Source organism: Pongo abelii, chromosome 17 (genome assembly GCF_028885655.2).
Source record: "Pongo abelii isolate AG06213 chromosome 17, NHGRI_mPonAbe1-v2.0_pri, whole genome shotgun sequence".
Classification (NCBI taxonomy): Eukaryota; Metazoa; Chordata; class Mammalia; order Primates; family Hominidae; genus Pongo; species Pongo abelii.
The window spans coordinates 88,228,792-88,252,671 of NC_072002.2; the positions used below are offsets into that span (position 1 = coordinate 88,228,792).

Below are 23,880 nucleotides of genomic sequence, written 5' to 3' on the forward strand. Positions count from 1 at the left end.
ATAAATCATCTTCAATATGTTTTGAATAATTGGTAAAATTATTCAAAATATTCAGATAGCAAATGAATATTTAATATTCCATGAGTTAGGCATAATTTGAGGAATCACTGATGTTTGATAAAGTATAATTGATATATATTGTGTGTGTATCATCTGTAATTATTCCTAAAACCATTAGCATATAATCTAAGTAAACCCGGTCTTTTATTTGTTTCAGAGACTGAGTAACTGATGATGAGACAAATATTTCATTTTATTTTTGTTACAGGGTCTTGCTCTGTCACTCAGGCTGGAGTGTAATGGCATGATCATAGCTCACTGCAGCCCTGAACTCCTGGGTTCAAGAACATTTTAATTTTTAAAAATAACATGAGAGCAAAAATGTTTGTTTGAACTTAATATAAGGCTATTTTTAGGGTGAATGAGACATGCTATAAAAAATTTTCTAAAACAACAATGAGAAAAACTACATAAACGAAGTTGTCACAATTATTCCATATCAAGATATTTAATACAATCTGGAAAGAATTTAATTATACAGTTTGGCTCTTATTTAGACAGGGAAATACTTCATTACTCAGCACTGCATCAAAAGGATGATATTGACTCCAAGTGTTTTCCTCAAGGGCTTGGTGAGCAGCCAAAAACACACAGTCCTAAATGCAAAGCAGAGTTTATCACATAAAGAAATTTTCAAGAAAAGTAATATTGAGAAAGAAAGAATGTTAAGATGCAAATAGAGCATTAGGGAAATTTTTGATAGATGGTTCTATGGATTTTCCTGTGGTCTTTGCCCTGGTCCCTTTAGTTGGCAACATATGTGTAGCCTCAGAGAAGATTGTTACGACAACACAGAGAGAAACAAGATGCACATTTTTAGTTATTTTATTTTATTTTTAATTTTTTTGTGAGACAGGATCTCACTCTGTCCCCCTGTCTGGAGTACATTGGTGTAACAATGACTCACTGCAGCCTGGACTTCCTGGGCTTAAGCAATCCTCCCATCTCAGCCTCTCTAGTAGTTGGAACTACAGGTAAGCACCACCATGCTCTGCTAAATTTTCAATTTTTTTTTCTTTTGTAGAGACTAGGTCTTGCTATGTTGTCTAGTCTGGTTGTGAACTCATGGAACGAAGTGATCCTCCCCACTCAGCCTCCCAAAATGTTGGGATTACAGGTGTGAGTCATGGCATCTGGCCTAAATTTTACTTTTAATTTAAAAAGAGACACAGACATAAGGTATAAAGATTTGGGAGAATACCCCAAAATCTGCTTTCCCTCATAGAGGGATAAAGTCAGAGCCTTCTAAGAGCCCACAGGCCAGCAAACCAAAGCCCACGGGCCAGACTCAGCCTGCAGACTGTTTTTGTGACTAAAGTTTCACTGGAAAACTTTCTTCTTTTATTCATGACTGCATTCACACTCCAGTGGCAGAGTCAAGTAGAGTAGCTGTGATGAGACTACAAAGTTGAAACTATCTACCAGCTGATCCTTTGCAGAAAAAGTTTGCCACCCACTGGCCTAGACTGTGGTGGATCCCTGAGGAAAAGCCCCAGGCCCTTCTCCGCCCTTCCTGTCCCATGCCAGATCCCAAAGGGAAGGCTGTGGGTGAAACATTCAAGAGGCTTGGAGATTTAAGACTCAAGGAGTCAGAACAGGTCTGGAAGATCAAGCTGTTTTGGTTTCACATATTTGGGCTGTCTAGGCTGCTGGTTGCGAGACTATATTACTATTTGTGCATTATCCAAGAAGTATGGGGAGCAGTGGTACATTTACCTATTCATGTACTATCATAAGGGCATAAAGGACCTTAAAGGATCTCCCTGAGCTTCTCTTGGGTATGAAGTGGCACAGGAAAGCAGTCAGATGTTTCCTGGAAATCCAAGAAAGATTCAAATATAGTCAGCAATGGAAAACAAAGGAACAGCAAGTTGTATGAGGGGAAGCCAATATCCATAGGATACAGGTACACATGTGATTGGATATTTACTCTAGCAGCTGACACTCAGTGGCAGCTTGCCCTCCTCCAATGGGAACGATGGCTCTCATCAGTCCCCATCACCACTGTAGGGACATCATGTACAAACCCAGAGGCCTGTGAGACCCTGAACAGGCTGATAGGATCTTGAGTTTGCAGAGATAACTGAGAAACTTCTCTATGATTTAGGAGCCATTTTAGCAACAAGGTTCAGTGGTACTTTTAGGGTTTGAGGAACCTCTAGTCATCTTAAAATTACCCTATTTCCATTCCCATGCCCAGGCCTGTGCTCTTTCCAAACCCAAGATCTGTGTTCCCATGAGACCAACGTTGTGATTTGGCCTTAGTGATGATACAGCCACCCCTGGGATCAACATTTGAGTTTGATTATCTGCCATCTGACCTGTGTCCTAGAATCAATAACATTTGTTTAACACAAACATCACCATATTGTTGTTTTCTGTCTGTGCTTTTAGCAAAGGCTTCAGCAATTTGGGATAGCCATTGCCTTTTTTGTTAATTTTTTTATTTTTTTATTTTTTTTGAGATGGAGTCTCACTCTCTCACCCAGGCTGGAGTGCAGCAGCATAATCTTGGCTCACTGCAAGCTCCGCCTCTCGGGTTCACACCATTCTCCTGCCTCAGCCTCCCTAGTAGCTGGGACTACAGGTGCCCACCACCACGCCCGGCTAAGTTTTTGTATTTTTAGTAGAGTCTGGGTTTCACTGTGTTAGCCAGGCTGGTCTCAATCTCCTGACCTCGTGATTCACTCGCCTTGGCCTCCCAAAGTGCTGGGATTACAGCCGTGAGCCACCGCGCCCAGCCCTATTGCCTTTCTTTAAAGTTGTTGATCACAGTAGGAATTAACCAGTTAAGGGACTTTGAATAATCCAGTGATTAGGGCTTGAACTAAGTCATATTATAAAGCTGGGAAAGAGAGGATAGAGAAAAGAAATGATTTGGGGGTAGAACCTACTGAGTGTGGGGAGTAATAGCAAATGTGACGACACCATAGAAATTGTTCAGGGAGATTCCAAGATTCCTGGCTTGAATCACAGGTAGTATGGGCTCCACAGAACTCACTCAGGCTCTGAAAGAGAAAGCACAAACATGATCTGAGGTATGGAAATGTTGAGACTGGGTTCCTGTGACATACACAGAAAGAAATTTGATTTGAGCCTGTATATATAGATATGGACTTAAGAGGAATTATTAGGACTAGAGACAGAGGCTTGACACTTAGTAGAAAGTTGGAAATTAGGCCACTGTAATGAAAAGATGGGTGAGTCAATAAAGTTTTGATGTTATCAGTTGAGCAGTGATTCTCATTCCTTTTGTTCTCAGCAGGTAAACATCACAGAGTTCCTTTTCAGTCTTACTGTTGTTCCAATGTTCTAATCACATGATATATACATTAAACACAGGCTAAATATGCTGTTGTACCTGGCAGGAATGGGTAATATTCTCTGTATGTTCTTCAATAAAAATTGTTTTCAACAAACATATTTAGTTGTACATTCTTTTTAATCAAAGAGTGTGATATAATGAAAAGAGTCATGCAGGTGGGTTCCAGTCATGTTCCTTTCATTGTAGTTTGTGATTTCTATTAGTTCAGGGCCTAAGGAGCTTGTTTCACTCCTTAGAAAAAGATGATAGGATGAGCATTTCTGGACACCTAAAAACTTATAAAGAAGAAATGAGGTAATTGATAAGATACTTTCCAATATATAAATCCTTATAATAGTGAACAGCAGCATGATTATTCATAGCGTATCAAATCTCTAGCCTTTGGGTAACCAGAATTTAGTTCTATATCTTATAATTTTATACTTTGGCAAAATGGATCATTTTTCAAATACGTGGGGAAAAACCAGATCAATGGGTCTTTGCACATAGGCCAACATGCTCAAGAGTTTGTTACTCTATCAGACATAAAGAGTTAAAATACACAGCGTTAATTATAGTTTGTATTATTAAAATATTTACATTTGTTTTTCTTTATGTTGTTGTAATGGCCATTAAAACATTTGTACTTATTAATTCAATTCTCATATAATATTGCTCTTGTTTCTAGCAAAACAGCTTTCCTAATGTAATAATGTCAGGGTTTTTGTTTAGTTTATAATCAAAGCAATATGGAATTAGAATCGTTAGTTTTACTAATGCAAGTCAGACATTCACATGTGTAATCCTGAGAGCATAGCTTAATATGACCATTCATTTCAACACAGTGAGAATGAGTGAAATAAGATGCCAGATGGATAAATAGGCAGTAGTAACAAATTAAATTTGCAATAATTTGAAAACAGCATGAAGCAAGAGGAAAGAAAAATACATTTTCTTTTTTATTTTTTGAGATGGTGTCTCACTCTGTTGCCTAGACTGGAGTGCAGAGCTGCGATTTCGGCTCACTGCAGCCTCTGCCTCCCGGGTTGAAGTGATCTCCGTGCTCCAGGCCTCCCAAGCAGCCGTGATTACAGGCATGTGCCACCACGCCCGGCTAATTTTTGTATGTTTAGTAGAGATGGGGTTTCACCATGTTGGCCAGGCTGGTCTCGAACTCCTGAGCTCAAGCAATCCACCCACCTCGGCCTCCCAAAGTGCTGGGATTACAGGCATGAGCCACCGCGCCTGGCTGAAAAATACATTTTCAATATATGATAATGATAACTTAAAAAGTTATTTTGTTTCTATAGTACGTTAAACCAGTAAATCAGTAAAATTTAAATCAGTAAAATTTAAATTTTTCCTGTGTGACAAAATCCATTTGTCATGAAGTGAAAACTTTTACCAAGGTAAAGCACTGCAAGAAAAACGAAGAATAATGCTAAAATTAATATCTAAATTTGACTGATTATTTAATTTGTGCCAGCCACAATGCTAAATGATTTACCTGCATTATCTCATTTAATTTTAGGAACAACTTTGAGTAGTAATGCAATTTTCATTTTAAAGATGAGAACCCTAAGGCTTGGTGAAGTTGATTAGCTTGCCCAAAGACCGACAGCTGTTACGTGGTTATGATCAGGATTCAAAGCCCATCTGCGTAACTCCCGAGCCCCAGCCCTCTAATCTCTATTTCCAAAAATCTATGGAAAATTATTTTCTTTCTTTTTAAGATTATTTCTTAAATGCAAAACAGAGGGAAGCTTTAAAAGAGAAGAACATTATAGTTTATATAAACTAGGACTAGATTGCAAAAATATTGAAGACCACAAATCTTTCGTTGATTGACACCTGACTCTGGTTGGGAGAGGTGATATATGAACCTCAATAAATATTTCACTCTATTGATGTGCATTTATTTGTCTGCTCATAAGTCATTCACCATATATTTATTCAGGGTTTGCTATGAAGCAACTATTTGTCCTTAAGGAACTCATTAAAATTGCCTTTGAATAACACTAGAAAATTCAGAAGAATCCCCTGATAGATCTAAACGCTTATAATTTGCTCTTATTATCACAAGAAAAATATGGCCTTAATAGGCAATTAGGCTTGGTATTTAATTATTGCCTCAAAATGGCTTCATATGAACTATTCTAAAACTAAAACTATTATATTTGGCAGACGATTTACAGAATTTAATTGGGTTCTATCAAATAATTCCATACAGCATGATAATTTGTTTAGGATCTGTAGGATTCACTTTGTTCCTAATGCACCCTGGCAGGTTCACTGGAAAAACCATGTGGATCTACATTAGATGCTTCATGAGAACATTGCTGAAGAATTTTACATCTGCTATAATTCCCCAGGCTCAAGGCTATTCGGCGTTCCTCTATGGTAGAAAAGTTTAGGCGTTCAAGAAGCAGCTGTTGTCATATTGGAAGACCTTCCTCAGATTTATTTCCAAGCAAAATTCCCATTTTGTCCTCAAGCAAAATTTATGCTATTTGTTGTGAGTTTTTCTGCCTTGTGTCATCCACGAGGAAAAAAATCTAAAACCAAATAAAACTGACATATCACCATTATCTACTTTTGGTTTCAATTTCCTTTATGGTTTACTTTACATAAAAGTATTAAGCTAGTTGAAATAAATGTTCTTCTACCTATGGTGGTACCTATGGTGGTACATAGAAGAAAGGAGTGTGAAATGATTATATCATGAATTTTCTCATGTGTATTTAATGGTTGTGGTACTATATTGGCATGTAGTAATTATTGGTCCTTACATAGCAAAAATATTTTCTATATTTTAAAAGCATTTATGGTTTTTGTATATGTTAAAATAAAACCAAAATTTTGCATCTTGAAAGTGTAGAAATGGGAAAAATTGTCAGGCATGGTGTCTTACTAGAAGTAGATGATTCCATATTATTCTGGGGAAAAAAATGGTTTTTTTGTTGCTTTTTTTTTCTGAGAAAATGAGTTGAATGCACTCTTGAACTAAATTAATGGAAATCACATACACAACCATTTTGCTTGTGAAATCAGGAAAACTGTGAAGTCACTGTTGACCTCATTGGGGACAGTCTGACGTGAGCAGCTGAGTATTTTATTCAGGCCTACATTGCATATCACAGTTTGATTCAGAGCTGGGTCCGGTTCTTAGCATGATGCAAAAGAATTTCTTTTCTTTTGTATAAATGAAGATGCTGGACTGTATTTGACAATTTTGGGGGCACAGATTGGGGGCTGTTTGTTTTAAGAGATATTAGAGACTACAAAATATGGTGTTCATGGGGTAAAGTTGATAATGCTTACCAAATTGTTCTACATGTTTAATGAAACTGGTAGCAAAATTTCAGCTGGCATTTGTTGCAGAAATTGAGAAACAGCTCTTTGCAATCATCTGGAAATGCAAGAAACCCACAACAGCCAAAACAACCTGGCAAGAAAGAACAAAGGTGAAGGACATATACTACCCTGTTTCAAAACTTAATACAATGCTATAGCAATTAAGACATTATGGTACTAACACAAGGAGAAATATATCAACTAATGGAATAGAAATAAGGTTCCAGAAATAAATTCTTACATTTATGATCAACTGACTTTTGATACATACAGGTGCCAAGATAATTCAACGCAATATTTTCTATGCTACAATTCACTTTATTGACTTGTCAATAAATAGTTCTGGGAAAACTGAATTGTCGCACAAAAAAGAATGAAATTATCCTCCTACCTCACACCATACACAAGAATTAACTGAAAAATGAATCACAGAGACAAATGTAAGAGGTAAAATTGTAAATTCTTAGAAGAAAATATAACAGTAAATCTTCATAACCTTTGATAGATACTACACCAAAAGCATAATCAATGTAAATACATACATATATGCATAATAGATTTGTGTCACAAACAATACCTTCAAGAAGTGTTCCTCAAATATTTAAACACAGGTTTATTATATGAACCAATATTTCAACATGTAGGTATATATCCTCCAAAATAAAATCATGTCCCCAAAAAGACTTATACGTGCATATTTACGGCGGCCAAACAGTGAATTATTCATAACAGCAAAAAATACCACAAAATATCATTCAGGCATAAAAAAGGAATGAAGTACGTGTATCTGCTAAAATCTGGATGAACCTTGAAAACATTATGCAAAGTGAAAGAAGCCAGTCAAAAAGACCATATTTTAAAAAGAAACAAACTAACAAATAACCACATATTAAATGATCATATTTGTATTAAATGTTCAGAATGGCAAATGGCTAAAGACAGAAAATAGATTAATGGTTGCTAGTGGTTTGGCAGAGAAAAGAAATGGGGAGCTACTGCTAATTGTTATTTAGTTTTTTTCAGAGGGCGGTGAAAATATTCTAAAATTAGATGTGATAGTTGCATAAGTCTGTGACTACATTGAAAAACACTGGATGCCACATTTCAAATGTGAATGTTACGGGATATAAATTATATCTCAATGACGCTCCTAATAAAAATGTATTAAAGGAGTCGTAGAACAGAGGCTACAATAAAGGAAAGCATGAGTTCTGAGAATGGATATGGCCTGTGAGATGAGTAGGACAGAAGGTTTAGAAATCACAGAAATCACTCTATCCCAGGTAATTGAAGTATACCAAAGGCTAATGGGAGAATGTTTTCTAAATCAGTCTGTTTCTCTGTACCAAGTCTGAGTGTTTGCTGATCTGCAGCTTTACCAGCCTCAGAGGAAGACTAGTTTCTCATGTCAATTGGTCTACAATTTGTCTACTGCGTCTGAAACTTTATAAATCAGACGCAGCTCCATCCTTGGCCTCAGAATGTTAAAGCCTATGTTTTACCTTTGAGAGCCTTTTGCAAACAGGACCTATTCATAAACAAACAAAAACGCCTCTTCGACCCTAAGACACATTGAGGAGGAAAACTCTTTAAACATTTTTCCTTAATTTAAACCTGATGTATCTCAAACTTGTTATAATTTGTTCATATAATTGTTACGTGTATTATTCAGTTATCACACTACTGTGAAGAAATACTTCAGAGTGGGTAACTTACAAAGAAAAGAGGTTTAATTGACTCACAGTTTCACATGGTTGGGGAGGCCTCAGGAAACTTACAATCATGTCAGAAGGCACTTTTCACAGGGTGGCAGGCGAGAGATTGAGTACAAGCAGGGAAATGCCAGACACTTATAAAACCATCAGATCCCATGAGAACTCACTATCATGAGAACAGCGGGGGAGACACTGCCCCTGTATTCAATTACCTCCCACTGGGTCCAGCACCAGGACACAGGGGGATTATGGGATTACAGTTCAAGATGAGATTTGGGTGGGGACACAGCCAAACCATTTCATTACGGTAACTAACTTTTAGCATAGGTCAACAATATAACATGTATAAATTGCTGTTCATTTACTCTTTGTTGCTATGTAAATATTAAGCATAGAACAATCACTAACATATAATACCTTCATCGGATATACAAAAAAAAATGTAATCAAAGTAGGGTCTAAATCTGATTTTCAGCAGCCACCTTATCTTATCGTCTCCATGGTATCAGCATTCCCAAGATAAGCAGTGGTATGGTTAAACAATTATTGAACATTAAATACAATTTGAACAAAACTTTCAATTACCAGCCTGAGAGCATGACTAACTATTATTTTTTGGCAGTTTGCTTTCCAAATGGTTCACTGTGATTTTCATGGTGACTTCTTTGTCAATAAAAGTCAGCAAACACAATCTGCCATTTTCTCCTCAGTATTTCCTCTCTTCTCGTGAATTTTCTAATAAAAAAGAAAAACAGATCATTCAAACAATGCAAGTGAAACAGCAGAATGACAAATGTTTAAAGTATGAATGTAATTTTCAGTAATTTATTCTTCCATTTTAAATAATGATGATCAAAAGCTGTTACTTGGTCAATTGAACTTATTAAAGAGACTTTATAATTAGAAAATACTCTTTTGAAAGTGCCACAGAAAGCTTAAGACAATATTTTTATTAAATATTTATATTACGCTTTGACATTCCTGGAAGTTTGACCAGTTTAATTGTTCTGCATTAATCCATTATGTTTTTCATGATTCTCTATGTTTTTCGTGATTCTCTATTAGCATCTCTATTGTATCATAACATTTTAAATTGCTCCTTGACTAATTAGAAGATGCTATTACAGAAAAGGAGAATGTTTATCTGTGTGGACCTAGCAGAAAATAAAAAGTATATTGGGCAGCCAACAATGTATAAATGAAATATACTGAAGCAAAAATAAAGAACATGAAAGGAAGATATTAATCTGTGTTAAGTTTGTGAAGAGGTTGAACATAAGTGAGAATTTTGATACAAAAGGAGATAATTTATTTCTCTCTTTTCTGAAAATAACTGACTATAATTTTAGATAGTAATTGTACTTTGCCTCTTAACCATGGACCTGGCTCATTGCTTTTATAGAAATAATGTGAGAACTAAATTGCTAACATTTATTATGTGTTATCACAATTGGCACTATCAACCTTTCTCTCCTGTTCCTCTATTTGCATTTTAATATTATATGTGCTTATTCTCCTATTATCACATTATCACTATCCAGGTATTTCCATACTAACCATTCTCATATTGGCATCCCTAAGTTGCAAATCAAAGCTTCCTTGCCTATAAAAGCATTTCCTCAGCTTAGCCTCCAGGAGTAAACATGTCAATCAGCAAATATCTTCCTTCATCAATTTTGTGCAAAGCCTTTCAGGAAAGAAGCGATTTCAAGGGCTCAGTGTGCTGTATTGATTAGAGAAAGTTACAGACTCATCAATGGCACTGTATTTCCCATCTAGAGTTTACCCCAAGCCTAAATCAGCTGTTTACCTAATGCACTCCTAATTTACAACTCTATGTAGATTTATAAATATCAAGTCACTGATTCAAAGAAAAAGGAACGTTTAGAACCTGTTGCTGTATTGCCTCATGGTTGATAAAAGCATCCTCCAAGATGGACCATGGTATGTGAACACAATGGTGACAGTGTAATGAACGACAGTGCCCTGACGAAACACTTCCTATTTTGTGAAGGTCTGGTATCCATGAGCACTTTGAATTTTTACTGAATATTAGCTATTGAACTTGATTCTTATTGATCATGTGACCTTTTAAACACGCCTCCATTTAATCAGAGTATTCCTGTTGCTTAAAATAAAAAAGTCTAAAAGTAATATTATATTGATAATAAATTAACAATAAAATATTAATTTATTATTATAAAACAATAAAATATTTTTATTATTATTATAAATTAGTATTTGTTATTATAAATCACACTTTATAAATTTAGAAAGGAGACTTTTTTAATTTATAATTTTTGTGTATGCATGGTATATAGATATTTATGGGTTACATGAGATATTTTGATACAGGCATGCAATGCATAATAATCACATCAGGGTAAATGGAGTATCCATCACTTCAAGCAATTATCCTTTGTTTTACAAACAATTCAATTATCCCCTTTTAGCCATTTTATTTATTATTTATTTTATTTAATTGGAGATGCAGTCTTGCTCTGTCACCCAGGCTGGAGTGCAGTGGCACGTTCTCAGCTCACTGCAACCTCTGCCTCTATGGTTCAAGCCATTCTCCTGCCTCTGCCTCCTGAGTAGCTGGGATTACAGGTGTGTGCCACTATGCCCAGATAAATTTTATATTTTTAGTGGAGACAGGGTTTCACCATGTTGACCAGTCTGGTCTTGAACTCCTGACCTCAAGGGATCCGCCTGCATTAGCCTTTCAAATGCTGGGGTTACAGGCATGAGCCACTGTGCCCAGCCTTCTTTTAGTCATTTTAAAATGTACAATTACATTATTTTTTACTATAGTCACCCTACTGTGCTAGAAAAGGAGACTTTATTTCTTATCTAGGGTTATAGCCTGCAAGGCAGCCATTCTGACAGTCTGGGAAGCAAAGACTTTCACAGAAGCTGGAAACAGGCATTTGGAGGGAGGGAGGGTAAAGCAGGAATTTATGCTGAACAGGTTGGCCAGATATACATATTCAACAGGTTATAGAAGGATCTTATGAATATGTATGAGGGAGTACTAACACATGTGTACTTAACAAACATGCATGTTACATGTGTTTCATGTTCACTTTGGGGTGGAGAGTTAACATTTAAAAAGCATTACAATTAGGCCGTGTACATCAAAGGGTGAAGCAGGGACACAAAGGCACTCAGTGTGCAACCTCTGTAAACCCGCCAGGACCAGGCTGGTAGTTTCTTATCAGGAGAAAGTTACTGAAATCAGTTACTTAGTTCAATCAAAGCTGTATTTATGGCTTGTGGAACTGGGGTGGGGGCCAGCATCTGGTAGTGGATGAGCCATAATTGTTTTAATCTTGCTTATCTCGAGGCCAGTGGTTGTTTAGCTGCTGAAGAAAAACCTTGTGGCAATGGGAACATATTCTCAAGTGTAGGGGATGCGTGACTTAACCCTTGCCTGGCATGCATGGACTTAGCTCTTGTTTATAATTTGCTATCTTATTGCCATAAAGAATCCATCTTGTGAGTCTTACAATCTCTATGTTAACATTAAGGCTGGTCAGTTGTTGTGTCTAAACCACAAAAGGGAGGGTGTATAATGAGGCCGGTCTGACCTCCTGGCACATCATGTCCAGGAACTCAGCTTTTATGGTTTCCCTGGGGTCCCTTTGACCAAAATGGAGTCTGTTAAGTCAGTTAGGGGACTTGAGGTTTTACTTATAGTTCATGAAATGGTTTTGGAGCCTTAAGTGAATGAAAAAGGAGAATATAAGTAATCAATGTAAGTTTTGAAGAATATTATTTGTAGATGATACAGTCCTTTTAAACTTAAAACTCATATTTCTAAGAAACGCACTGAGTGGCTTCCACTCTAATATGTAAAGATCTTGGAAGCTGTCACTCTTGCCCTTAAAACCAAAAAAAAAAAAAAAAAACAGAATTGAACAAACTGATAACCAATGACTTTTCTTAGATCCCTGAGGGAATTGAGGTCACAGGACAAACCATCACCCTGAAAACGAACAGAAAGAAACAGAAAATGCAGGTCAGCTTACCTGGAGAAGAAGCTGCTGAAGCCAGTAACTGATTAGAACACTTCAATTGGGCTGGCCTGGTGGCTCAGGCCTGTAATCCAAGCACTGTGGGAGGTTGAGGTGGAAAGATCACTTGAGCACTGGAGTTCAAGACCAGCCTGGGCAATATAGTGAGATCCCATCTCTACAAAAAATGAAAAAATTAGTCAGGCATGGTGACGCTCACCCATAGTCCCAGGTACTCAAGGCAGGTGGGAGGATCTCTTGAGCCTAGGAGTTTGAGGCTGCAGTGAGCTGTGATCACCACTGCACTCCAGCTTGGGCAACAGAGCGATGACCTGTTTCCATTAAAAAAAAAAAAAAAGTAAAACGACTTCAATGGTAATTTTGGCAATTTGTAGAATAGTTTGAGAGTTAAAACTCCTGTGGGCTCAGTCTAAGGGCCTGCCTTCTTTTAGAAAGATTGAATAGTCTTGCTTCTTCACATGGAGATCTGAATAACTCATTTTATGGCAAAAGGGATATAGAATCTGCCCACATATCTGCATATTGACTGAATTAATGCAGTAGATATTTACAGTTATTTAGATGGTATGTCTTTGCATTTCTGTGACTGCATGGATGTTTAAGAAAGTATTTTATGGCTGGGCATGGTGGCTCATACCTGTGATCCCAGTATTTTGGGAGGCTGAGGTGGGTGAATAGCTTGAGCTTAGTAGTTTGAGACCAGCCTGGGCAACATGGCAAAACCCCATCTCTACAAAAAATACAAAAATTAGCTGGGCCTTGCAGCATGTGCTGTGGTCTCAGCTACTCAGGAGGCTGAGGTACCAAGATCACTGGAGCCTGTGAGGTTGAGGCTGCAGTGAGCCAAGATCGTGTTACTGCACTTCAGCCTGGGTGGCAGAATGAGACCTTGAGAAAAAGAAAGGAAGGAAGGAAGGTAGGAAGGAAGGAAGGAAAGAAAGAGAAATAAAGGAAGGAAGAAAGAAAGAAAGAAAAAAGAAAAAAAGAGAGAGAGAAAGACAGAAACAAAGAAGGCTGTATTTTATTCTACTTTATGTGCTAGGTTCTGGGCTAAACACTATAAATACTACCTATTTATTCTTACAAACACTCTGTTAGGTAGATTTTGAATGTTATCATCATCCAACTATTTCAGATGAGAGTAAGTTTAAAATAACTAAAGAACTTTTCCATGCTCACTCCAAAAGTACATTGCTATTATGGCTTGTATTTTTGTGTTCCCCCAAATTTATATGTTGAAACTTAATAATTAATTAATAGTATGAGGAGGTGGGGCCTTTTGAGGTGATTAGATCATGAAGGTGGAGCCCTCATGAGTGGGATTAGCATCCTTATAAAAGAAGTCCCGCAGACTTCCTTCATCCCTTCCATCCTGTGAGCATACAGTGAGAGGAGGCCATCTATGAAGCAGAAAGCAGACCCTCACCAGACCCCAAATTTATAAGTATCTTGATCATGCTTGTTTTTGGATTTCCCAGCCCCTACAACTGTGACAAATAAGTTTATGTTGCTTATAAGCTGCTCAGTTTATGATGCTTTGTTACAGCAGCACAAATGAACTAAGACAGTAGCTGAACTGGGATTTCAACCCTGGTCAGTCTGACTCCACAATGAAAATACCTAGCCATTCAGTTAGTTTGCCCGTGATATGCTCTTAGTGTTTTTTCCAGTAGTGGGACAAGTTATTGGACAAGTTACCAATTCTGTGACTTGTAGGAGGAAGGTTTAGTTCACCTAACAAGAACAACTGTTGCATAAATCATCTTCATCTAGATAATCATTAAAAAATACTAAGATAGATCTTATAAAGCCTCAGGCAACAAAACAATTTAAAAAGGGCAAGTGTAAAATGTTAAGGAGGAGTATGTTCCTGATTGGACATTTTCCCCTTCCTAAGGCAATGATCCAAAATATTTGAGAATCAGTGGATGAAAACCTCTAAGAAACATGTTATTGAATATAATTGTTAGCAGGGAGTAATTTCACAAATTTTAGAACTATGGTTACTTCTCACTCTTTTTGTGACTACAGCCTCTTCTCAACTACCCCTAATCATCTATCAGTATCAAAAATGACTTATATTTATTTATAGATAAAATGAATTTTTAAAATAACATAAAATTCTAGGAAGGCAAGTAGGTAAACCAACTTAGAAAACTGCAATAATAAAGACAGCTGGCTATGCTTTATTATTTTCAGGAGCAGAGTCTCTTTCTTTCTTATGGCCTGTTTAATCAAGGGATTCTCATTCAACTTTGATTCTGTGCCATAGGCTGATTTCCCTGTAAGGATACTTAAATAATGAAGACTCGCCACACAGAAGAAAAGTGGTGGTGGAGCGGTTCCAAGGTCAGCAACTCAGCTGTTTAATGACATTGTCGAGAAAGTGATCTTTTCCTCCTTCTACTCCATCCTTCTCAGTATGCTGCCCATGGATAGGATACTAGCCTTCTTACTCACAAAATGGCTGCAACAGCTCCAAACACTACACTCTCATACAATTTCCCAAAGTCAGAAAAGAAAATAATGACACTTTGTATTCATTGTATTAAAGTGAGGAAAATGCTCCAGAGTAAACCCCCAAACTGCCAGGGTCACATGTATTTTCCTTGGTGGATCGTTGGTCAAGAATCTGTCACAAGGCTGTTTTGAACACTATTACTGGCAAGGTGAATTAAGTTGCCATGGTTAGCTTAATCGAGATTTACTCCATTCTGCTAAAGGCAGGTCCTAGCTTCCTTGAAATGGGGGAGGCTGATGATTGATAAAGAGGTGCAAGTACCACAAGCGCCTACTCTCATAGGCAAAACTGCACCCATCCCTCGTCAATGCAAAAGACCATGGACTCATCTGTTTCTGTCTTTGCATTAGAATAATTTTATGGCTTAGTTATCTGCAAAAATAACCCAATTTATTCGTGCTTCTAATAATCTATTTTATGTATTTTCTTTTAGTCCTACAGTCTCATGTGCCTGAAATCTAGGAAACCCTTTCAGTGTAGCTGATTGTAATAAGCACTAATAGTAATGGGAAGAGTAATAGTATTAATAGTAATAGTACCATCACCAACATCAAATGACTACTGATGACAAAGTTATTATATTTTTTTGCTTTTATAATAGCATTATAATATATAGAACATTTTACAGGAGAAGGCCACCGAGGCTTAGGGCCATTAAGTTAGTTGCCCTAAGCCACAGAATTTCTCTTCTTGAAAGGATCTCTCCTGGTCAATGTTGGAGTGTCCTGTGAAGGGACCTGGAATCTATCTGTGCTAACAAGCTTTGCACCTGTACTTGTACAGGTGGATATACAGTGCCTATAGACTGAATGGAGGGCTTAAAAACAGGCATGATCCAAGGAAAACACGCTCATGCTGTGGTCAGCAGCCTCTTAACTGTACAAGTCTAAAATACGTTGGGAAAGCCCAGAGTGAGAGAGACTGTGGAAAATCTTGTACAGACACACCGAAGCACATGCTTAGGAATTAAGCAAATCTGGGAGTTACTAAGAAATTGTAGCTAAGACAGGCAGGGAAGCCAGGCTGCTAGAAACTGGGGCTGGTGTGAGCCTTCTGGAGCAAAAGCATGGAAGAAGTTGGCCATTATTGTCAACTGCAGATCCAAGCATTTGCATTGTTTCACTTTTGTTCAAAGTGAGAGATTGAGTCTGTGTTCCTCCATATATATATATATAACAAAGTCTTCTCTATAAAGAAGATTAATATTTATTAAACCCCTCTTATGTATATATAAATGTACATACATATTAATATACATATATATCAATATATAAGGATAAAATTATATATGTGTGTATATAATTACATGTATAGTAGTCTTGTTTGTCAAAAGACAAAAGAATGCTTATCATCATTTATACATGAGAGAATAGGTCCATAGCACTATTAAGTGACATGGTTAAAATTCAAACCACTGATTGTGAAAGACTAATTAAAACACAGTTTAATATTACAAGTTAATATCAGTGTATACTTGTGAACTGTTTGCCACATGATACTAAGACTTAGGCATTCTTCTAACTGTTTTTGTCTTGTGGACACTGACTCTTTTTAATACTTGAAACAATAAAGTATAATCTGTAATCCTCATTCTGTGCAAAAGTTAAATGCAGACATATTCATTAGCATTTATACTTTTTTTGGCATAATATTTATGTGGGGTCATTTATGACACCCTTGATTTGGAAAATTCATCAGAGTTGTTATTTTCATTTTTATCATGTACATAACTTTTCGATTATGATATAGGAAATATTTAGGAAACGCCAATATCTATCTCACTTGATTATATTTAAACATGAAAATAACCTAAAATTTGTAAGCTGAAATACATTCTTTATTACCATCTAAGAAAATTTTGAAAATTAAGTACTACATGTACGATGTAATGGGGAAAATATTTATCATCTCGATAAATGATATATAGATTTGAAATACTTCTGAGCACACTTCTGGGATTGCTGTTAGGTGGTCGTTGGAAATTCATGGAGAGACAGTGATTAGATCTTATTTTTACAGTGGTTACTGTAGGAAACCTACAGTAATTGTCTGTGAATACTTACTAAAATTCTGTCTAAATCCATGATAATCCCTTAACGGTGAAATCAATACCTCATTCTCTTTCTAAACATGTTAACATAGAATTATATATCATTGTCTCCAGGCTGGTGTTGAGTCCTCCTATTTTGGGTATATATAGGGATATTTGCTCACAGAAATATTGAGACTAATAGTCTCGGTGCCCAGTCAAAAGCCATAACTGCTCCCCCATTCTTCTTGAGAAATATCATCATGTTTCTTTGTGCATATTCCTGGAGTTAGAGAAAAATCATGGACCTGAGGTTTATCCTGGTCTGTCTAATCCAATCAAAGTAACTCAATCTCATTCATCCATGGCTGCTTTGGTAATAGTTCTGTCCAGTGAGTTGTGAGAGAAAATTTCAGAAACATTCCCCTTGCTCTGACCGAGGACTGCAAGAAGAGGACTGTTTCTTTTCTTTACGTTTTATGTTTTTTTTTGAGACGGAGTCTCCCTCTGTCTCCCAGGCTGGAGTGCAGTGGTGCGATCTCGGCTCACTGCAAGCTCCGCCTCCCAGGTTCACGCCATTCTCCCGCCTCAGCCTCCCAAGTAGCAGGGACCACGGGCGTACACCACCACGCCCGGCTAACTGTTTTTGTATGTTTAGTAGAGACGGGGTTTCACCATGTTAGCCAGGATGGTCTCGATCTCATGACCTCCTGATCCGCCCGCCTCGGCCTCCCAAAGTGCTGGGATTACAGGCGTGAGCCACCGCGCCCGACCGAGAAGGGGGCTGTTTCTTAATCTCAGTTGGCATTTTAAAGTGTCTAGGGAGGACAAACTCCCTGGCTACGTGGCGGCCATCCTGCATGCGGGGTGGAAGTAGCTCACAAGAGAGAATGACAGAATATAAAAGACCCAGCTTGGGTCTCTGAGAACATTATTCTCCCACTCAGAAATGTCCCACCTCCAAATTTGTTATTATTGTATGTGACATGATAGTATGTCTTATTACTGTGTGTGCTTTTGTTGTTCTTAGCTGTCTTTTCCTTTTTTGTGACTTAAAGCATCAGTTAAATATGATATCATTGCAGTTGCTTAAAATACTCAAATATGAAAAATTCAAGTGCAAAAACAATTTTATTAGAGGTTAAATTTAGCTAACCTGTGATTCTAGTTCTGGGTAAAATGGAATTAGGTCTCTTCACCCTGTCTTTTCCAATGAATATAGCTATAAATCATGAAAATAATGGGTGGAGCATTGATTTGAGAGTTACAAATGGCAAATATTAGGTTGGTGCAAAAGTTATTGCGGTTTCTGCCATTACTTTTAATTACTTTTAATGGCAGAAACCGCAATGAATTTTGCACCAACCTGATAAAAGCAGGCAGATTGGGAAAGACCACGACTACTGGTCGAATCATCACCAAATATGTGGTAAGATGGTCATTTTTCACTCTGGTATTCTTCGGCCTGGATTGAAGACACAGGAAATCTAAACGTGAGCACGCAGAGAAGAATACCACAACAGTGACAAAACTGGGGGTCTCTCTTTCCTTCCAGGTCTTCCAAGAAGTTAGAAACAACTTCATTTGCTTTTTTCCTCCCTTTGTCCTCCCACACTTGGCTCCAGAACAAGGACACAGTTTTGGAGAACACATAGAGTAAGGTAACTATCCCTCTAGCTATCTACTCAGAGCACCGAAAGAGAAGCCTCAGGAATCGGAATGTACTGGGGAGATTGCAAAGAGAGAGAACTCCAGAACATAACACCATGAAGTTGTTTATATACTACTCACTTCATCTCCAAAATGTGTGTATGCCTGAATGAATCTGAACTTGTTCACAATATCAAAACCTTATACACTAATAGTCTACTGCCAAAGACTTTTGATACCAACTAATTATGGCCCAGGTCCTAGCCTGTCCAATGGTTTGCGTACATTCACCAGATTCTAAAAGCATAGCAAAGGCTTTGAAAACCCAACTGACACTGGAGTCATCACCCATAAGAGGTGGGCTGGAATGTGGAGTGTAATTCTAAAGCAAAACAAAGCTGAAGCAAGCAGAAAGGAGGAAATAAAAATACAAATAGAAATAAAAAGAATTGAAAACAAAAACAATGTAAAATGCAATGAAACAAAAAAGTTGATTCTTTGAAAAGCTCTATATAACTAAAAATTCTTTAGTATGATTCAAATACAAAAAGAGAGAAGACATAACTTAATAATTATCTGAAGTGAAAAGTGGGATATCACTACAGAGCTGACAGACACCACAAGAATAAAAAGAAAATACTATAAAGAAATATTCTTAAATAAAATTGACTTATTACTTAAAACCCACAAATTACAAACCACTCACATTGTGAATTTTACAAAACATTTAAGTGCTAACACTAATAGTAAACTATCTCTTTTAGGAAAAAAACAAACAAAAAAATTCCAAAACCTTTCATAAAACAGCATTACCCTGACACCAAAAAAAGACAAAAGTATTATCAAAAAAGAAAATTAAAGATATATATATATAGCTCATAAACCTAGATAAAATATTCAACAAAATATTAATAGCCATGTATAACAGAAAGAATACACCATGACCAAATAAGGTTTGTCCCTGGAATGCCAAGCAAAATTGAGTATTTTTTTTCCAATGGCAGAAAGACAAACTTTGATTTTCAAATTTACATGGAAGGGCAAAGGGATTGGGATAGTTATAACAACTTTGAAAAAGAAGAAAGAAGAAAGTTGGAGGAAGCAGTACGTGTTTGTAAGTCTTCCTATAAAACTACAGTAATGAAGACAGCCTGCTGTTAGCAAAGGGAGCAACATACAGATCAATGCAGAATAGAAAATGCAGAAATAGAGCCACACAAAGAGGGCTGATTGATTTTTGACAAAGATGTAATGTAATTAAGTGGATAAATCATTTAGTTTTTCAACAAACTGTATTGAAACAATTGAACATCCACATGTAAAAAAGTGAGGGAGGGCTTGATCTAATCCTCACATCATTGTACAAAGATTAACTCTGAATGCATAATAGCTGAATGTAAAATGTGAAACTATAATATTTTTAAAAGAAAGTATAGGTGAAGTTTTTTCTGTACTGGGGCTTAGGAAAGTGTACTTAGACAAGACGCCAAAAGTGCACTTCATAAAAGAAAAATCATACATTGGACTTAATAAACAATTTAAAACTCTATTTTCCTGTATAAAGAAAACTGCTAAGAGAATAAAATGCATCCTTATAAATGGATACAAAATATTTGGAAATCATGTATCTGACAAAGGACTTGTACCTAGAATATATAAATATATTCTATTCTCAATATCCAACAGAAAAACAGACCAATTCAAAATTGAAAACAAATCCAAACAAATACTTCACCAAAGAGTATATACGAATGGCAAATGCACATTTGAAAGCATGTTCAATATCATTATCCAGCATGGATATGCAAATTGAGGCCATGACATTATAAAACTACACTATTAAAATGGATAATATATGTATGTGTACACATATATGTACATGTATTATTCACACATATGCATATATGTGTACATACATTTATGTATATGTATTGTATATACATGTATATGAATACGCAATGCACACACACATATATATGTATATCAAGTGCTTGTGACAAGACAACTAGAATTCTCATACATTGTTGATGGGAATGCAAATTTTTACAACCTTGGAAATAATTTGATATTCTCTTATAAATTTAAAAATACTTGCTGTATTAACCAGTAAGCCCACTTCTGTGTACTTACCCTAATAAATAAATGCTTATGTTTGTATAAATACTTATCTTTATAGAGCTCTGTTTATAATTGCCCAAAACTGGAAACAACTTGAACACCTTTCAATGGGTGAATTGATACAAACATTGTGGTACATCCGTACAGTGGACTATTGATCAGGCATAAAAAAGAATGAACAACTGGTACACAGAACTTGGATGAATCTCTAAGGTATTCTCTATGAAAGAAGTCAGTTTCAAATGTTTACTGCGTAATTCCATTTGTATGACAGTCTCCAAAGGACAAAACTATAGTTGTGGAGAATGTACCTGTGGTTGGTAGAGTTTAGTTTGGTAATTGTTATATTAACCTACACGTATGTTACATTTCATAGAATGGCACATCAGATAATGTCAATTTCACTGCATGACAATTTTTTAAATATAAGAACAAAAGGATCAAAGCTTATCTTACAAAAATAAATAAGATAATAAAATTAAATAAATAGAAAAATAAATAAATATCTCACAAAAATAAAAATAAGAGCTACCTCTTTACATGGAAAGAATAAAAAGTTAAAAGCAACTGATCCAAAACCTCTTACAAATTAACATACTAGGGCCCAGAAAGCATGAGAAATTTGCTTAAAGTCCTGCAGCAAACAAAAGCAAGAATCCAGAGCCAGGACAGGAGGCAGCCCAGTGTTCTTTTGACAACCCAGAGTGCTTCAGTCCTGGGTAAAATTTAGCATATGGACGGCTGACTTGTGATTACCACCACAGCCTAAATTTTAAATAGACACATTAATATTTCATATTTCTTTCACTTAATACTTTAAATATGGGCACATCAGGAAAAGTTAAGGACAACTGGAAAAATACTGATATGAAGGTTTTATTAAGATGAAGACTTAGGGCCAGGCACGGTGGCTTATGCCTGTAATCCTAGCACTTTGGGAGGCTGAGGCCGGCAGATCCCTTGAGGTCAGAGTTCAAGACCAGCCTTGTCAACATGAGGTCAGGAGTTCCACACCATCCTGGCTAACATGGTGAAATCTCATCTCTTCTAAAAATACAAAAATTAGCGGCCGTGGTGGCTGGTGGCGTGCACCTGTAATCCCAGCTACTAGAGAGGCTGAAGTAGGAGAATCACTTAAACCTGGGAGGTGGAGTTTGCAGTACTAAAAATACAAAAATTAGTGGACGTGGTGGCATGCACCTGTAATCCCAGCTACTCGGAAGGCTGAGGCAGGAGAATCGCTTCAACCTGGAAGGCGGAGTTTGCAGTGAGCCAAGATCACGCCACTGCACTCCAGAATGGGCAGCAGAGCAAGACTCCGCCTCAAAAAAAAAAAAAAAAAAAAAAGATAAAGACATAGATATAAGGAAGTACTTTGGGGTGTGGTACATTTATAGAGCCTGCAGAAAAATACAACACGAATCATAATGGTCTACATGGAAGGGAATTTAAATCCATGTGGTGTGGGCTCAGACTTTAAATGTTCACATCTTAAATTGCATATTGTTATCTTGTTTATTTGGATAATCTCACTCAGAGTGCTTGCTGTATGCATAAAGATATTTTGTGAAAATCAATCAGCTTAGCTACTTTTATGAGCCTAGATATCTCAACATGGATTTTAAAACTTAAATAAATACAAATAATGTTGTGCTTGAAAATGTAGATAATAGGGTACTGCGACAGAAAGATTCCAAGTCTTTTGTAAGAAGATCTCCTGGAATGGGGTTCAGGTCATATAAGATCTCTTTAACTTATTTTCAAATTATTTGTTGAGATAATTGATTTTAGAATATTGTGCAGTTAAGCCAAATTATATTCCAGATAAACTGTCATATTTTTAAAATAATGTCTAAATCACTGATTAAAATGAAAGATAGTTATTTAAATTACAATTTTAAGAAACAATGTAGTTATTGTTGAATTACTATTTCAATATCATAGCGTATTACTTGGCAATTCCAAATTATTTCTGAATAATTCAGGCCATATCTTTATATTTGAAATGAATATCTTATTTTAGTGGCAGTATCAGACATGTTTAAAAATATGGTTGGTTCTAGATTGCTTAAATTAAAAAAATATATATGTCTTTGGAAATGAAGCTGTGATTTTTTTTCTTTTTTTCAGAGAGATGTAGTTGTGAGTAAAGTAGCAAAGCACAAACACTAAAAACTAAAAGGATTATAGGACTGTATCTTTGTTTAAAAAGAGAATTTATTTTGTGAAAAATCTAAATATAAACAGCACTGAACAAACAAAGCAAAACAAAACAGAACAATATGGAGCCAGAGAGACTGGGCTGGTTACAGAGTGAAAAGGAAGGGATTTGTTACTGGGAATCAATTTTATTATACTGATTTTTCTTTACCCTCCTCACCATTAATATTTTATCTTTTAAGTGACTAATAATTGAAGCATATTATTGGAATAATTGCATTGGCTCTATTTCCAAAGCAAAATATACATTTGTATTTTAATGGTAATCAGTGTTGTATTAATACTGTTGGATTATTAAAATAAACGTACCAATGCAAAAAATATAACCCTTGCATATACAATGCATATGCTATATACACAAAATTCCTTCAATATTGTAACCTAAACAACTTAAATTTTAAATCCATTTTTTCATGTTCTCTCAAGAATTTTCTCCTGAGGTTAACAGAAAAATTTAATTACATAATGTTATGAGTAATATTCACTGAGCACTTACTTTGTAACATATAATTTTATCAGCCCTTAATATACAGTTAATCCTCATGGCAAACTTATTAGTTAATGATCATTATGATCCATATTTTTGCAGGTCAAGAAAATTAAGTGCTGACGAATTAAACAACTCGTGATGACACAGCTAAGAGATGAAGATAATAGTGAATCCAGGCAGCCTGGCTCTGTTCATCTGGTAATAGATAAAAATAGAAACCGAGAGATGTTAGACAGTTTAGAACTACAGGGTTACACTTTCTGAAAATCTAATATTATCTTAGTAGAGGTAAACCAAAGTTAAAGAGAATGCTATCAAAAGACAGTTTATTAATAATTTTCTTTATTAAGTGGAATTAAGTATTTGGAAGTATATGAATGAA

At 36.2% G+C, this 23,880-nt stretch overlaps 2 long non-coding RNA genes across 3 annotated transcripts in view; one reads left to right on the top strand and one right to left on the bottom strand.

The window, feature by feature from the left end:
• Nucleotides 1-477: 477 nt before the first annotated feature.
• LOC103893008 (uncharacterized) lies at nucleotides 478-13,421 on the bottom strand. 2 transcript variants are annotated; one of them, XR_008516025.2, is made up of 6 exons: nucleotides 12,465-13,421; nucleotides 9,991-10,156; nucleotides 9,019-9,168; nucleotides 6,686-6,809; nucleotides 2,955-3,068; nucleotides 485-656 (listed from the first exon to the last, which is right to left on the bottom strand). It is a non-coding gene; the product is annotated as an uncharacterized LOC103893008 (long non-coding RNA). The 2 variants fall into 2 exon arrangements; XR_008516026.2 differs by lacking the exon at nucleotides 9,991-10,156 and having other exon boundaries at nucleotides 478-656.
• The window catches only part of LOC129051631 (uncharacterized), a 75,596-nt gene continuing 64,236 nt past the window's right edge, over nucleotides 12,521-23,880 (top strand). The window contains exons 1-3 of the long non-coding RNA XR_008516027.2: nucleotides 12,521-12,681; nucleotides 14,743-14,819; nucleotides 23,598-23,696. This is a non-coding gene — a long non-coding RNA (uncharacterized LOC129051631). The remainder of the gene's footprint in view (nucleotides 12,682-14,742; nucleotides 14,820-23,597; nucleotides 23,697-23,880) is intronic.